At 40.8% G+C, this 10,183-nt stretch overlaps 1 protein-coding gene and 1 long non-coding RNA gene across 2 annotated transcripts in view; both read right to left on the bottom strand.

Moving 5' to 3' along the window:
* The window catches only part of ADAMTSL3 (ADAMTS like 3), a 274,175-nt gene extending 273,998 nt beyond the window's left edge, over window positions 1–177 (bottom strand). Inside the window, exon 1 of the mRNA XM_039492789.1 lies at window positions 147–177. The gene's annotated coding sequence lies outside the window, so the exon portion shown is untranslated. The remainder of the gene's footprint in view (window positions 1–146) is intronic.
* Window positions 178–7,230: 7,053 nt separating this feature from the next.
* LOC120373803 lies at window positions 7,231–10,129 on the bottom strand. Its single transcript, XR_005585733.1, has 3 exons — window positions 9,860–10,129; window positions 8,897–9,035; window positions 7,231–7,971 (listed from the first exon to the last, which is right to left on the bottom strand). It is a non-coding gene; the product is annotated as an uncharacterized LOC120373803 (long non-coding RNA).
* Between the last annotated feature and the right edge of the window lie 54 nt (window positions 10,130–10,183).

Consider the following 10,183-nt stretch of genomic DNA (forward strand, 5'->3'; position numbering starts at 1 on the left):
TGTCTATCTAAATGTCAGCCCGGCAAACTCATCGGGAAAGCTGAGAAAAGCTGTCTCCTTTCCTGTTCATGCATTACCATGAGTAATAGGCTTGTGTTATAACAGGAAATATAACTAAAACTAAGAGGTTGGCCTGTCCTAGTCACCTGACGTGGGACTAGAAGGTTAGTACATCTGTTTCATGAGAGTTCACTATCCAGTGACTTCAGTTACACTGCAACTTACAATGCAACCACATTGTCCTTAAATTATGTTTTCAGTTAGACCTTGTACAACACTGTTACCATTAGTGAGGTTGCACAGGTGTAACTAGGATATATGTTGTAGCCAATCAGGTTACACAGGTGGCCCAAAATTGGAATTTTGTTAACAGTTCTGTTGAGTCGGGAACCTGAAAAAGATATAGTTCACTGTCCCAGAACTATGTTGGTTCTGAAGGGCTAACAATAAAACGTGTTTTCACTAAAGCAAGCAAATCTGACTGAATGCAGACACTCAGCATCTGCTGTATAAGAAGGTGCCCTAGTTACATAATCACTTTTTAGAGCAGAATTACATGTTAAAAATGTGTAGCATTCTTGAGATCCTAAAATCTCTCTGTTACCCAGAATAAAGGCTGCAGAGTAGGAAAAAACACTGCTGTGCTATCCTACTGTAAATAACTGACTGAATACACAGTTTGTTTTCCAAAATGGGCATATTTAGAGAGTATAGCAATGTGACCTGCATGAAGATATAGTGGTGCCTGTTTGCTCTCAATTTCAAGAAGAGTAGTGAAATTAGTGAAGAAACTCAAAAGGTTTGGAGATGTGGTTCTAATAAATATTTTCCATTTGAGTGCTTGTCCAAGTTTTTTTTGTATTGTTTCTTTTCACTCTCCAACTTTAGGCTATTCAATTTTCTTCCTCTGTTCTCCCAACCCAACCAAATTCTTTCTCTAAGGATAATCATTTGCTTCTGACACCCATTTCCAGACTGGTAGGCACAATCAGCTATTCTACAAAATACAGTGGCACCATGTGTCTGAATATCAGAGGAAATGATCAACCCAAAATATGACTCTTGGAAATTTTGGTTCATCTTCAACACAGTTGTGAAATGGGAGAAAAGTATTGTAATAGCCAGTAAAATAAATTATAGACATCAACCACCAGCAGAGTGTTAAAAACAGGAAAATTAATATGGATTCTAAGACCCAAACCCTAGCTTTATGCAAGTGAATAGATCCACTGGCTTCAGTTAAGCTACTCATGTGCATAAAGTTACACAGATGCTTAAATCTTTGCAGGGCCCTAGACTGTAAATTATTTGGGAAAGAGACCATGTCTCCCTTAGTGTTTTTATAGCACCTAGCACAATGCAAGCATGTTCTTGATTGTGACCTCTGAGCACTACACATTGTATCCATAATAAACACTTACTAGTACTTGATGGATTGGTGCAGTCTCATACAGGTATTTTGTAAACAATACATCTATTATAATTAATATTTGATAGGAAGTGCTCCTGACCTAAACCATCCAAGTGACATGATTTTTGTTTGTTTGTTTGTTTCTTCCATTCCACCCCACTCCTTTTGGTCTGTTTTTGACTCTCTTGGATTAGACTGTTGCTTCTTGTAAAGTGCCATAAAAACTCATGAAACAATAACGTATTTGGAACATATACTGCATAGATAATTCTCTTGTATATCCCAAATCTTAATTCAGAGTTATCCCACATTGGGTATATGGGATTTAGATGTACTCTTTGTAGTGGGAAACAATTCTGATATGCTGATAGACTCCAAAATTCATATGCATAATCAGGGGCGGCTCTAGGCATTTTGCCGCCCAAGGCGGCTTGCCTGTGGGAAGTCCCCGGTCCCGCGGGTTCGGCGGCACGCCTGCAGGAGGTCTGCCGAAGCCATGGGACCAGCGGACCCTCCACAGGCATGCTGCCGAAGGCAACCTGCCTGCCGCCCTCGCGGCGACCGGCAGAGCGCCCCCCATGGCTTGCCGCTCCAGGCACGCGCTTGGCGTGCTGGTGCCTGGAGCCGTCTCTGTGCATAATTTCTTTATTAATCTGTTGTCAGTAGTTATGTTTTTCATTATACATATTCTTTCTTTTTCCTGGACTGTAAAATATGTATAATTTAGATAAATATTAAACATGGCAATTGTGAGGCCCCGTTCATAAAACTGTGAAATATGAAGATTTATGCTTATTTCATTGAACTATTGCAACTATGATCCTGTCCATCTGTGCAGCTGGCATGTTCCCACAAGGAAGTTGGTTGGAACTATGATAGCATTATCCTTTATTTATTTTGAGTTAGCTTAAGACCATGGGCCTTTGCAACTGAGCCCAGCATTGAAACACTTTCTCACACCCACACTTAGCCTTGATTTTAACTACTGAAATTTCCAAATGAGACTGAACAGTGCAAATAGGAAAGACATGAGAAAAGAGGTTTTTTTGTGGGGCATAACCAAAGGCAAAATCAAAGAGGAAAAAAAAATCTGATTTTAGCTATTCTACTGGTGTTTATAATAGCTCAGTTTAAGTGGGTTGTGACCATCAAAATTCAGCCCCTAGGTGTGTGCCAGCAGAGGATGTGCAAGCCTAAAAAGGAAAATTAAGCATTTTTTTATATGTCATCATATTCAAGAGCAGGAGCAAAGTATCACTCTCTTTGAGATACTTCAACCCATTTATTACACAGTTCTCTTAAAGCATGCTCAACTGAATCAATTGGATGTTCATGAGGGCCATTTTCACTCTACATAGGGGAAATCTACAGTAGTCAGGGAGTGTTTGGCAAAGCTACAAGCCTGAGCTCCACTGAAACAATGCAGAACAGCTTTTGTTTCCTAAGTCAAGATTAAATTTAATGAGTACCAAGCTGCAAGTGTCCTGCAGTTGCCTTGTGGCTGCAACTGCAGAAACTGAATTTTGGCTTCAGATCCCTAAATTATCAAGAAGAGCAACACCTGATAGCCAAGTAAAAATAAAATATTTAGTTTCACGTAACCAATATCACACGCACCCCTATATTGTATAACTTTTTCTGTGGTTTTGTATTGTACTGGTGTTTGCCTTTAAATGACAAGCTCTTTGAGGCAGGGATCATACACTGACAGACCTCACAAGCGTACAATGCTATATAAGGACCAAATTCTTTGCTGGTGTAAGTTGGCGCAGCTCAAGTATGGTTGTGTAGCCTTGATCCCCAGGAGCTGCGGAAGGCATTGTGCTCCACATCGCCCCTTATCCAGTGCTATTAGTATATGGCCAGAAAAGCAGGTAGGAAACAGTGCCTTTATTTTGAATTTTTTTGTTTATGGTTAAATGAGTATACTATTAACTCCCACAATGAATACAACTCGTCATTGTTTCAAGTATTTTAATAAAAATTGTCCATCTTTTCTGATCAAATTCCTTTTCAGCCTCAACTGAAACCACTTGTGACTCATTTGCATATTTATGATCCTGTCCAGTAGTAGCAGATGTCTTAAATGTCACTACTTTCCTCTCCAAAATAAGCACAACTTGATTCAGATGGCATACATTTTAGTTTTTATTGTACTTTAATGGTCAAAGCCCTCAATAAAATATTAGTACTGACATTTGGAGCTCAATTTTTAACACATTTACATGATTGTTATGTGGTTTTGTGGCATATCTTTTTACAGAGGGATTGAGGTGATTATTGTGTGCATAATTTGAAAATGTGTAAACATGCACAGATGAAGATCTGTATGCAGATAAGTCAAAGGGAAAGTATACTGCGGAGGCAAAGTATGTTATGTTTACTTATTCATTATGTCTGTATTCCTTAACTTTGCAAAAAATGCATCCCTACTGAGGACTAGGAACATGCCAAATTTGAATTCCTGAGCCTATTTTCTGTCCTCCTGCAAATATGTCACTGATCTACTTCCCCCAAAGTCTTTGATTGTGATGACTTATGCAATTGCCAAGAGTAAAGTGTTCTGGGGTATATCAGTGCCACATCAGGTAACAGTAAATAAATTGGCCCCAGGAGCTCTGGGGACATCAGTATTGTTGCAAGCCGTGGACAACAGCAGATAAACAAAACTCAACAGTAGGTAAAGAGTATTACTTTTGCTCACTGAAACTCTGCAGTGATGGCGATGGGAAGGGCATGAGGGGAGTGAGCAGACTACTTGGAAATTCTGGAGATTCAGAATTTGAGGATATCAAATACAGCTGGTAGGAAAAGAAGTGTGAATGTTTCTGTTTTCCAAGTGTCAAAATTTTTCTTTGATAGCAATTTTCCACTGGGACTTCCTCTGCCTTATAACTTGGGACATTTTTCCTCAAAGTGAAAACACAGATTCAAATATGATCGAATATTGAAGCCTGCTGTTATCCTGGAATGGATCCACAGTATCTCTGTTTAAGTCAGTACAGTTATAAAACTGGAGTAACTGAGAGCAGAATTTCGGCCCACTTTCTTATTCCACACAGGGATCTTGTATAGATGTCAATGTGTGTTCTTGGCAAATGTCAGGGGGTGAGAGTATGAAGAAGTAGATATCCTTCCAGACTGTGATCATGTGGATAGAGTTATTTGGTATTTGTAACTGAGAGCAGAATAGTCTAATACACTGATATGTAAAGAAAGAATATGACACTATATCAGAAAAAAAAGACATCAGTGACCAAAAACTGCTATCAGGTACACACATCTTACTTCAGATTTTGTCAGGAAAAAAATCAGTTGTTTTATTTTTACACTTGGCTCATAAATTGATAAAAATCAGTGCTAAAATTTCTAAAATATAAAATATATATAGGGATGGGGAAAATGTACACACGAATAATTGTGTGTATAAAGAAGAAGTATAAAGTCCCACAACTCTGGGTCCAAAAGTAACTTTTGAAAGTCATTTTATTTTAAAATAACCACTTTTAAATGTTTTAGTAATTTTTCAGTTCCAAAATCTCATTTTTTCCTGACTGCTTACCATCTATTAGTAAAAAGATGTGATGTCTAGCTGACACTGAGCCATCAATTCTGCAGTATAATGGACGAGAACCCATCATGAGGCAAATAAAGATTTTATAAACAGTTCACATGGTATGGCTGTTAGTTTGTTTCTTTGTTTAGTGCTGACCAGTGTGAAATAAAGCAATTTTTAAAAAGAAGCCTGTAGTGCTGACAGAAGACAAAAAACACAGCAAGCACTATGAAACTCACCCTGATTTATTTAGATAGACAAGTCAAGTATTATGTGTACAATACTACATAGAAATTTCATTTGTGGATATTTTGTATGATTCAAAGGCAAAGAAGGGGGTTAAATCCCTATTTGTGTATATTAAAATCAGTGACATAAAGACTGTAATTTCCTTTTCACTCCTTGAAGTGAGGTGTGTTCCGAATCCATTTTATAGGCCACACAACTCTAGTCTGGTATTTAACTGTGATATATCCCGGTACTACTTTCTAACCTCTATTGCTCTAATTTCCTGGTGGGAGACTCTTGACTTTCTCAAAGAGTTTCCATCTCCCATCCAGTTATTATTAGTAATACATTAGCACAACCATTATCAAGCTGTCAGGTCTCACAATCCCACTTCAGTGAGGCTCGGTACAGAGACAGAAGCATTGAGGACTAATGCATGAGCCAGAAGCATTAGAATGTTTACAGGCTGATTTGAGAGCATCCTGTCCATAAACTGATAGTTAAGGAAGGGTCCTTTTGAATGAAAAAGGAGAGAGGCTGTAAGAGAAAGGAAACTGCTGATAGGTTGTGAAAACCTCTGCTAACTATGTAAACTCTGCATCCATTCCTAGAATTTGCCAGTGCAGTTCTCATTATTTTTATATTAATGAACCCATCTGGCCTACGGCCTGTAGCCTAAACATTTTTGTTTAAATAATATTCGTAAACTATACCAGTCTGCAACCATGTTCAGATCAGTCATATATCAAGGGGATATGTCCATCTAGAGAGCAGGGACATCTAAAAGCTTGTCAGTTCATGATTATTATTGATAGGGTTGGTCAGAAAATGTGCGTGGGCGGGAACCTGCAAATAGTTTAGTTGGATTTTTTCCCCGATTTTCATTCACATTTTTCATTTTCTTTCACCAGTTCTAGATCTGGTAGAAGAAATAGGGGGAAAAACCTGCAAACACTTCAGAAGGTTTTTGGTTTTGCTATATTTCATTGTACTTTTGAATTTTTCTATGAAGCTCTAATTATTTATTATGGGTCAAATTCATTCTTCATGTTGAATACTAGTTTACTCCATGAGTAGCCTCTCTGCAGCCAATGATCTCACACATGGAGAAAAGTGCTACTCCACCCCAGTAAAAGTGTCACATTTTTGTAGCACCACAAGTTAACCAACTCTGTACAACAGATGAACTGTGCCAACATATACCCAATCCCTGTCCCAGAGAGCTGACAGTGCAAATGCACAAGTGGAACTGGGATAGTACAATACAATATACAATCCTTAAAAAAAAAAACCACAGGGGTTCAATGGCTGAGAGAACATGAATCCAGAAAACAACCAGGGGCCAGAATCTGTATTGTTGCCCAAGAGGGGGAAGAACAAAGGGGGTTTATGCCATCATTGCACCTTCTGAATTCTGGCCTGATCCGGTGGAGCCCAGGGCATAACTTTGAGCAGTTTCAAGGTCTGCTCTAAATTATGACATGTGCCTACATGGGTGTTAAACAGACTGGAATGGCTGCTTGTGGAACACACTGGAGCCCAGAATAGCCATAGTCCAGTGCACCTTTTCCTGCTCCTGAGACATTCCTGACATGCCTCTGTGCTGAGGGCTATATGAAAATGTGGAATAAAGTTAATCTGGCCTACACTGTGGAGATTCCCCAATAAGGAGCTCCATCTGGATTCCAGCCCCTTTACTCCACCCCAGTGGTGTAAAGTAGTGTGCTTCTCAAAGTTGGGCCCCTGCTTGTTCAGAGAAAATCTCTGGCGGTCCGGGCCAGTTTGTTTACCTGCCACGTCCGCAGGTTCGGCTGATCGCGGCTCCCACTGGCCGCGGTTCGCCGCTCCAGACCAATGGGGGCTGCAGGAAGCGGCGGCCAGTATGTCCCTCAGCCCACGCCACTTTCCGCAGCCCCCATTGGCCTGGAGCAGCGAACCACGGCCAGTGGGAGCCGCGATCGCCGAACCTGTGGACGCAGCAGGTAAACAAACCGGCCCGGACCACCAGGGGCTTTCCCTGAACAAGCGGTGGACCGGCTTTGAGAAGCACTGGTGTAAAGAGCCCAGACTGCAATCCTGAATAAGTGTGGTTAGGGCAGAAAATAAGAATCAGCTCTTGATTTCCATTACTCACTCATAATGTACCTTCTGCTGTCTTCTCCTATTCTTGCATGGGGGGTTAGATGAAGAATACAACAGATAAAACTGATTATGTCTATTTGCATTTGAACAGCTGGATAGTACACACAACCCTCAAACATGATCATGCCATATGATCACACTGTGCCTTTGTAAGATAATGAGGATTCAGAGCCAAAGTCTGCCCTCACATGTACTCATGAAGCTCCTGAAGGCACATGTTCAGAATTAAGTCATCAATAGTTTTCTTGAGTCAATCTTTCTATTGGCAAATAATAACATTATTAAAGTAAGAAATTACGCTGATTTGCAGAAAAGAAGAGGAAGCAGTTCCTGTTATTTTTACAGGGATAAGAACTAGATGATCATATGTCTCTGTTATGTTGCATATGGTTGCATGAACTGTGTGCCACTTCAAAACAATCTTATGCTTTTGTTTTTTTACAGTTGTTATTTGAACAAATTAAGAAGAGTAGAATAAACCCTGAGTCACTCATTCTTCTATTACACCGTCTATTGTACGTAACTCTTAGTAGTTTTCTCATGTATAGTGGATATGATTAGATAGCAAGCTCTTCTCTCCAGGGATTGTGTCTTCTGGTATGTTCTGTTAAGTGCCTAGCAGCCTGTGAAGTGGCTGTCATGAATAAATAATAACAATGAAGAATACAAGTTATAATTTGCCTCCAATAAATTTACTAAAACCCTGACTTTTCCTTTAAAGCATTTTAAGACTTCAGGGCCCCACTCCTGCAATTTACAATGCATGCAGACTACTCATACATTGTAAACTGTAGGGTAGGGCTTAATTAATTTGTACATAAAGGACCAGAATGTCATGGGCATGTAGCAGTAGGGTGAATAAAATGGAGAGGGTGCAAGACGCACTCCGCACAATGGCCACCTACAACACTACTGACAGTGAAATCTCTGCTCCTTCCTACCAACTCTGTGAAAACTAAGGCCCAGATCCACAAAGGCATTTAGGCTCCTAAAATAAAACTCAAGACCGTAAATACCTTTGTGGGTCTGAGCCTCAGAGTAAAATCCTGGCCCCACTGAAGTCCATCAAAGTTTTGCCATTGACTTCAGTGGAGTCAGTATTTCAGCCTTGCTGCCTAAAAGGAGGCAGCGTGACAGCACAGTTGACAGCTTCTCCCCAGCACAGTACCTGACCAGCATGCCGGTTAGGGGCAGAATACGCAGCTCACTATACCCCATTCAAAGTAGTGTAGTTTCTTCATGGACCAGCACAGCTAAAAGTACCACAGTCACAAATTACACCTAAAGCATCTCGGAGTCACCTATGTCATATTATTAGTAAAGAAAACAGATGTAGGATACTTTCCTTCGGAGACTATGATGCAGTCTCAGTGATGGAACCACATTAAAGTGGATAGATGGCACTTATTTGTGTTAAAATATTATCTATTTTTATACACCTGGGGCCCAATCTAGTGGGAAGCACCATGGTATGCATAGGGCACTGGCCTAGGAGGCCTGGGTTCTATTCTCAGCTTTGCCATTAACCTACTCTGTGAATTTTGGGCAATCCACTTCACCTTTCTGTTTCCACTCCTTTGTTGGTCTTGCATATTTAAACTGCAAGCTCTTTGGGTGCAGGGAACTCTCTCTTACTTTGTGTAGAGACAGCAGTTAGCACATGGGATCCCTGATCTTGATTGAGGCATCTTGGAACTACTGCAATACAAATGATAAATAATGTTAATAACAACATTCTGAAATCCTCCATGCCATTTTACTCAGGCAAACTCTCAATAAAATCTGTGGGAGTTTGCCTAAGGTTTGAGTATGCAAAGAACACAGGCTCTGCCCTCCAAACAGTAAGAGTCATCCATGGAAATTACAATCTCAAATGAGAATAAAGGAAATTTACCACTGCCAGTGAATTTCCTTCTGAAAGGGCCATTACAAAAATAGAGTGTTGTTAAAAACTCAATTTTATCAAACCTATGATTGATAGAATTGTTTCCACGATGGCTTCACGTGTAAGTGACAACATTTTTGTTTGGATGTAAACCCCCCCCCAGCAATTTGCATCCTAAACACTGCACATTGTGGGTGCATGGATGAGAACCAGAAACTGACCTGAAAGCTAAAAATGTCTAGAAAGAAACAATGGAAAAGACTAATTTACTTTTCACTGACTAGTCTGAATAAAATGTTAAAATAAAATAAAGGTAAACAAAGGGCAAAGCACCAACCTGAAAAGGTAAGTGAGATCTGAGAGATTCTTTGTTTATAATAATCTGAACATAGCAGATGGGGCTGGCTCAAGCAATTAGGTGCCGGGGATATGAATTGCCAGACCTAGAGGTGAAGGGGGTCTCAGCCCAGGCACACATTAAGCACTGGAACGCGGCTATGGGTAACACAAGGAAGGACGCTTTTCTAAATAGGAAATTTTCAATCTGTCCCTTTATGGTGCTGAATATAAACTCAGAATTAGCAACTGTCTCAATGGGCATTCCCCACGCCCATCAGTGGCATGTCTTTTCTCGTACCTCTGGACCAGGCCTATATCTCCTCCAGCCCGGCTAATCTGAACAGGGAGGCTGAAAAAGGAAGCGGAGCGTGGCGTTCACTCACTGCCCTACTGAAAAGCGAACAACAAAATTCTCCCTCCCCATTTTCTAAAGGGGGGAGACCCCCCCGGAGCTGGGATCCCCACAGGCTCTCACTCCCGGGCTGGTACAGCCTCCTCCTCCAGCCAGCAGCTCTAGCCCTTTAAATCGCCGCCGGTGCCGCAGCCCGTGCCGGAAGGACCCTGGAACTGCAGCTGGTGGTGGCTATTTATACCCGGGCTGGAGCAGGGGGAGCCGGACAGT

The sequence above is a fragment of the Mauremys reevesii genome, linkage group 10 (assembly GCF_016161935.1).
Source record: "Mauremys reevesii isolate NIE-2019 linkage group 10, ASM1616193v1, whole genome shotgun sequence".
Lineage (NCBI taxonomy): Eukaryota > Metazoa > Chordata > Testudines > Geoemydidae > Mauremys > Mauremys reevesii.